Genomic DNA, 6210 nt, shown 5'->3' on the forward strand with positions numbered 1-6210 from the left:
CTGTGAAGTCGGGGCGGGGACGTCTGGGGAAGCAGCCTCTGTCTGCTGTCAACCCTGTTCAGTGGTACTTGAAATAGGTTGTCTGTGAGGTGTTCTCTTTTCTAAACGATGAATATTATACAGTCAACCTCTTTCCAATATCGAATCCCACCTTGGACACCTCCGGTGCTGATTCCGAAGCCTCCATACAGGTTGACCTGGGGACTTGATGTAGGACAAGCAACCGGCTTGTTCATTTTCCAGCTGCATCCATTCTGGAGGGTTCCTGAGAGCAGCACGGAGCGGACCCCCTGCCCGGCTCCCGCAGTCCCTGACTGCCACACTGCCAGGGTGCTGGGCTAGGTTTACCTGCCGATTCTTCCTTCAAGTTGGCACCACCACCCCCACCCCGACCCTACCCAGACCCCGCAAGGCAGGATCACCCAGGGCGTGGGAAGGGTCCAGGGCAGGGGCTGGGGAGCGCCTCCAAAGGATGACCTCGGGCTGTTTGGTATTTGTTATTTGCCTCCTGAGCTACCGGAAGCCCCTTCTGACATGGGCATCATTCCCACCCCCATGAAGCAACATCCTTAACCTCTTACATCTCCTCTCTGGGCATGCTTTTCCCCCCATTGGTTCCTCTTCTGGCCCATGGCACAGAGGGGTTGCTCCAGCTCCAGGAAGACCAGCAGTGACCACGCCAATGGAGCATCAGGACTCTAAGTTCTACAGACACTCCTCCTTCTCATGAGGTCCTCATGCTCCCTCTCCAGGCCCCCAGCCACAACCCTGTCGGAGGAACCACCCTTTCTGGCCTGGACCACCACACAGACCCCCCACATGGGTCTCCTTCCAGGCTCCCTTCTCCTCCTTTTGCCAGGGAGAACCTTCCAGAGTGCAGTCTGGCTCTCTCTGTCCTGTCCAGAGCCCCTCTTTGGCCACCCCCTGCCCTCATGCTGGGCTCCAAAACAGTAACTAGTGTCTCAGAGCCCCCAGACTGGCCCACCTCCCCTGCCTGCCACACTTTACGGTTTATCCCCCTTTTAGGTCCATCCATCTTTCTGATCGAGTTGAGTCCTAAGCATGCTCTTCATGCTCCTTTTTGGGGACCCTCAGCAGAGTCTCTTGCTTCCCCCTTCCCCCACCAATTGTTGCCCCCTTTCTAGAGCAGGGGTTTGGGATTCCAGAGGTGATGAAATGTCTCTTGTTGGCAAAGCTGTCTCTGATCACCCAGTCTGGCCCCTACCTCTTCCTAGCCACCTCTTTCATCATCCTGTTAATACTGTCTTCCTAGCTTATCTGAAATTACATGAAATTAAACTAAATGGATGTTAATATTTTCTGTCTCCCCCTTAGATTGTAAAATTTCTCAGGGCAGGAGTTTTTTTCTGTCATGTTTCCTGCTGTGCCCCCAGTCCTAGGATCCAGGCCAGGACCAGAGTAGAGAAAAGGTGAGTGAGTGTTGATTGACTAACCGACTCCCTGAGGGCTGGGACCTTATCAAGTGAATCTCTAGGAAAGTGCCAAGGCACTCAAAAGATGTGGTGATAAGCATATGAATATGGTAATTGGTTTTTAGAATTTCTTCACATTTGTTAAAAGCTGTTTGGTTTTCCATGTTTTTCTGCCCCTTGCAGGATGTCATTTGAGAGTCAGGGGTTTGCTGTTGGGTCTGGGCCCTTCTTTCCACTTTCTAGTGCCCCCAGGGCCCCAAAAGGAGTGATAAGCCTCAGTACAACCCCACACATGCCAATTGAGCCCCCTCCCCACTTTCTAGCCAACTCTCCAGCACCCAGAGCCAGGTGTTATGGGAACTACATCTGCAACAGGCTGGAGCGTAGTGTTGAGGCTAATATTTTATGCATGGAACTGAGAGAATGGGGACATTTGGAGATGAAAATTGTTGTTAATGCATCCACACATCTTTGGAATACATTAAATGTATGTAGGTGGATGGGAGGCAACATTAGCCTTTATTTAATAGCTCCAATGTAACCATCTCCACACCGCAACACAGCAGTAATGAGCACGGCCGCCTGAGTCCCCTCATCGCCCAGGCTGCCGCGCGGAGAAGCGTTGGGTACATTGCCGCCACTCGAGAATTATGCATGAGACAAAGTGTCAGCCCAGGGTACCAGGCACTGGGCAGCGTGCGGTGTCCAACGTCACTCTAGACCCGAAGACGGGTGACCCTGTGCTGCTCGGTGCAGAATTTCATTAAAAGCCAAATTACTGGTTTATCTATTGTTTGAAGAGACGAGAAAATAAACAAAGGGCCTGTTTTCATCTGACAAACCGAATGAAAATGTCCGCACAGAGGCCAGGAGGACAGGCACAGTGGACCCCGGAGCCAGAAGGTCAGTGACTTGGGGCCACCACCCAGGCACTGTGTCAGTGAACCCGCTGTGGGTCCAGACTCAGGGCCGCTGACCGCTTTCTGGTGCCTGTGTGGGCAAGGGCCCCCACGGCCGCAAATGCTCCTTGCGCGATGACGTAGGCTCACTTTCCCCAACATTCAGCTTGCCATGCTTTTCACAGTTGTCCCTGCACCCTGCATTTAGTGCCGTTACTTTCGGAATGGGATATTTGCAGTTGGGTGTAGTCCCTACCGCCCCTGGCCCAGAGGGTGGGCCACTCACCCCATCGGGAGACCCAGGGCACGGTGGGGATCTGAACACCCAGGGCCCATGAGGAGCAGCTTTGAGCGCATTTGATGGCTCTGTTTGCCCCCGGGTGAGTACAGATCTAGTCAGAATGAACACTCAGACCAGCCGCGGGGCTCTGCTGGGTGGGCTCGGCTCCCCCTGTCTGTGCTCTCCCCAACCCTCACTTGCACCCCGAGTCACCAGGGTCAGCGCCTGGTGCAGCCCTGGGGACCCACAGAGGTCTCAGTTCTCATGGGCCTTTGAGGATGCAAAGCCCCCCAACTCCAAATCCCAGGGCTGAGTGGGACCCCTGAGTTTATTCCCCTTCTCTTCTGTCCCTCCACTCACATCCTCATGCGGATAAGAAAACTGAGGTCCAAGGGGACAGAGTGCTTTGTCGTGGCTGTTTTTCCCGAGGCTGGTCTCAGACTTTGGGATCAAGACCCATCTCTGGCAAATAGGCAGTTTCCCTCTTATTGACAGGGGGATGACAGGGGGTGACCCAGCACCCCAAGGCTATGAGAGGGAGTCCCAGGTGGAACTCAGGACCTTGGTTCTCAAGGGGTTGTATGTGGGGATGTATGACATTGCTGCCTTGCCACAGAGCTTCTAGAAGCCAGGGCGCTCACTCTGCAGTGTCAGCTCAGCTCATAGTTGGTGGTCAGTGAATAGGTGGACTGAAGCTGGCCTCAGACAACAGTGCAAAGCAGGTAGTCAACCAGGGAGTGTGTTGAATCAGGTCTTTATTACCCGGAGGAAGCACACAGGAGGCGCGGGGAGGACGTTTGTGGAATGAATAAATAAAAGCGTGCTCTTTGAGGGAATGAAGAAGCAGAGAAACTGAAAAGAATCTAGGGAAGATGGACATAAATCTCCACCGTGTGCCGCCAAGGCTCTGTAGTCGAGGCCTCTGAAAAGACCCTGCAGAGGCTGAGGGGCCATTTGTCACAGTAGGGACGGGCTCAAGGGCCAAGAAGCAAGGGTGTGATGGAGACTCGTTCATCATTTTCACATTATCCTGGCGGCAATGGAGAGGAGCCCATGAGTGCACAGCCAAGCTGCCCCCCACCTGATGGAATGAGTGCCAGGCTGGGGTGGGGAAGGACCCTGAGGAAGTGCAGGCTGGGCTGGGGCATCTCAGTGCCCACCTCATGCCCTTAGTGCTGCAGTATTGTTTTCATTTAGCCCAGTATGAGTCCCCTGGGCCCTGCTCCAATGCCACTTCCTACAGGAAGCCCTCCCAGATCTGCCAAGCCTGATCCATACAGAATGTCAATCTGCAGTCAGATATCAGTCTTCTGAGTCTTTGATCAACAGGTATCTCCTTGCAAAGCCTGCAAGCTCCATGGGAGCAGGGGCTGTGTCTGGTGTGGTCCCTGTGGGGCCCCTGTGCCTGGTTGGGAACTCAGCCCTGGGGAAGGCACCATATCATGCTCTTGGCCATGTCTGCCCTTTGCAGGCACTCTGGACCTGGCACCCGGCAGGTGCCTGGTGTGTAGACATCCCATGGGCCGAGCCTTGGGTAGACCCCAAGCAAGAGCCAAGGGCGGAGCCAGAGCTGGCCACAAGGAGAACTTCTGCCTAGAGAAGTCTGACTGTGAGCTGAGGAGCCTGACCTGACCCTGGAGGCATTCTTTGGGTCTGGTAAGTGCCCATCAGAAGCACTAGTGGACTTCCATTTGGGCCTGGAACAGAGGTGGGGTCTGCCCAGGACATACAGGGTTCAGGGAGCCCACACTGTTAGGAGGGTCAGGACCACCTTACCCAGAGTAGCTCCTCTGGGTTTCAAACAGTGTTTGTTGAGTGAGTGAATGGAATGGAGCCTCCTAAGTCCTCCCTGGAACACCCTGCCCTGGTTCACACAGCCTTGCTCCAAGGAGAGGCCAACCCTGCGCCCTCTGGCTGTGGAAAAGGGAGGGAAGCCCCCCCAGGGCAGGGCTGCAGTTAGCGTGTGGGGCCCTGATCAGGCTGAGCCCTGACTTGGGTGCCCCAAGCCCCCAGCCCGGGTTCCCTCGTCTCCCCGGGGCAGGACGCTACCGAGAAGGTGCAGCAGGGTCCAGGGTGTAGGAAAAGCGGCCAGGATACTGCTTTCCACCATCTGCGATATCTTCGTTTTCTCTAACACTCAAAAATAGTAGATGTTTCTGTTATGCTCTCTCGTTGGCAGGGGAGCAGCAGGGCCTGCCAAGGCCTGGGGGAGCCCGCCAGCCTGCGGAGTTCTACTGTACAAACAGTTGGGGAGGGGGTGTCTCTGCTAACTTGAAATCCCCCATCAGTAAACATGCCAATTTAAAGTGTAATTAACTCAGGCCGGAAAACATTCAGCTTTGGACTGCCTTTCACAGTTGACGTTGTTTTTCTTTTATTTATTTATCTCTTTACGGGTGTGGTGGTGTCTGTGGCAGGTTTCAGCCAGGAAAAATCCAAGAAGGGCTTGAGTGGGGAGGGGGCCTGGTTGGGAGAAGAAGCGATGCAAAGAAGGAAGGGGAGGCTGGTCTGACACCCCCAGGGCCCTTGGGCCCGGTGTCTCCCTCTGCTTTCTGTCCAGGGCGGTGGGTGCCCAGGAAGGGAAACAGAGTCAGGAGTGGGGCAGGGGGCACTGTGATCTGGGAGTCCTGGGCCCTGTCCGGGACCCCGGGATGACACTGGGCTGGTGGTGGGGGCGCTGGGTCCCACCTGCTTTCTCTGACCCCATCTTGGAGTCTCAGCCCTTTCCTCTGCCTCTTGCTTCACAGGGCTGCGCCATGGTCCCCACTGATGAACCAGGCGGAGGGCACCCATGCCCCAGCAGATCGATGCACAGCACCCTGCCTGCCGCACCCAGGAAGCTGGGGGAGGCCCCTGCACCCCCCGCCCCCCCACCATTTGAAGGACCCAGACTGATCTCCAGGGGGCCAGTCCTGCTGCAGATGGACAGGCCTTCACATGGACCCTGGGGAGGACCCTGTGGACTCAGGGGAGACAAACTCAAGGCCAGTAACCATGCCGTGTCCCACCAGATAGTGGGGCTTCTGGAAGGTGAAAATGCTGGCTAGAAGGAAGTAAGAATTCCTGCTCTTCCTCTTCAGATACTCTTCAAATACAGACCATTTAAATAATAAATACATGTTATCAAAATCTAAATGCACATGTGTGTGTCTGTATATTCCAAGACAGCATTTGTTAAGTGGGGGGTTTCAAAAGAAAGACCCTCTGCCTCTGGTAGGGCTTTTTCCCTACAGCCATCCCCATCCCCACCCTGACCACAGAGCATCTTCCTGCAGTCCACTGCCATGCGTGCGAGCTCACGTCCTGACATGAACCAGGCCACAGAAGGACATGCTGCAGGTCTGAGACAGCGCCCGCCCCCCCACCCCACCGCCTCGCCCAGGCCCCGCTGCCAGCCCCCGCGAGCAGAGAGGCCAGGGCCCAGGGGCAGAGCTGGTGCCCACGCCTCGCTCTGCCAGCCTCCGCCTGGTCACGACACAGCCGGGCTGACTCAGAAGCAGCCGCGAGCGGGAGCCTCATAAATTACATAATTACCTATGAAACCTGCCACTGCCGGTTCTCAGCCGGGAAGGACACGCTCCGGCCGGCGGGTGACTCA

The 6210-nt window shown here is 55.6% G+C and overlaps 1 long non-coding RNA gene across 1 annotated transcript; it reads left to right on the forward strand.

The window, feature by feature from the left end:
* Nucleotides 1-257: 257 nt before the first annotated feature.
* On the forward strand, nucleotides 258-5747 carry LOC129634281 (uncharacterized). Its single transcript, XR_008705511.1, has 4 exons — nucleotides 258-731; nucleotides 1336-1430; nucleotides 4084-4268; nucleotides 5360-5747. It is a non-coding gene; the product is annotated as an uncharacterized LOC129634281 (long non-coding RNA).
* The last annotated feature ends 463 nt before the right edge of the window (nucleotides 5748-6210 follow it).

Source organism: Bubalus kerabau, chromosome 19, assembly GCF_029407905.1.
Source record: "Bubalus kerabau isolate K-KA32 ecotype Philippines breed swamp buffalo chromosome 19, PCC_UOA_SB_1v2, whole genome shotgun sequence".
Classification (NCBI taxonomy): Eukaryota; Metazoa; Chordata; class Mammalia; order Artiodactyla; family Bovidae; genus Bubalus; species Bubalus kerabau.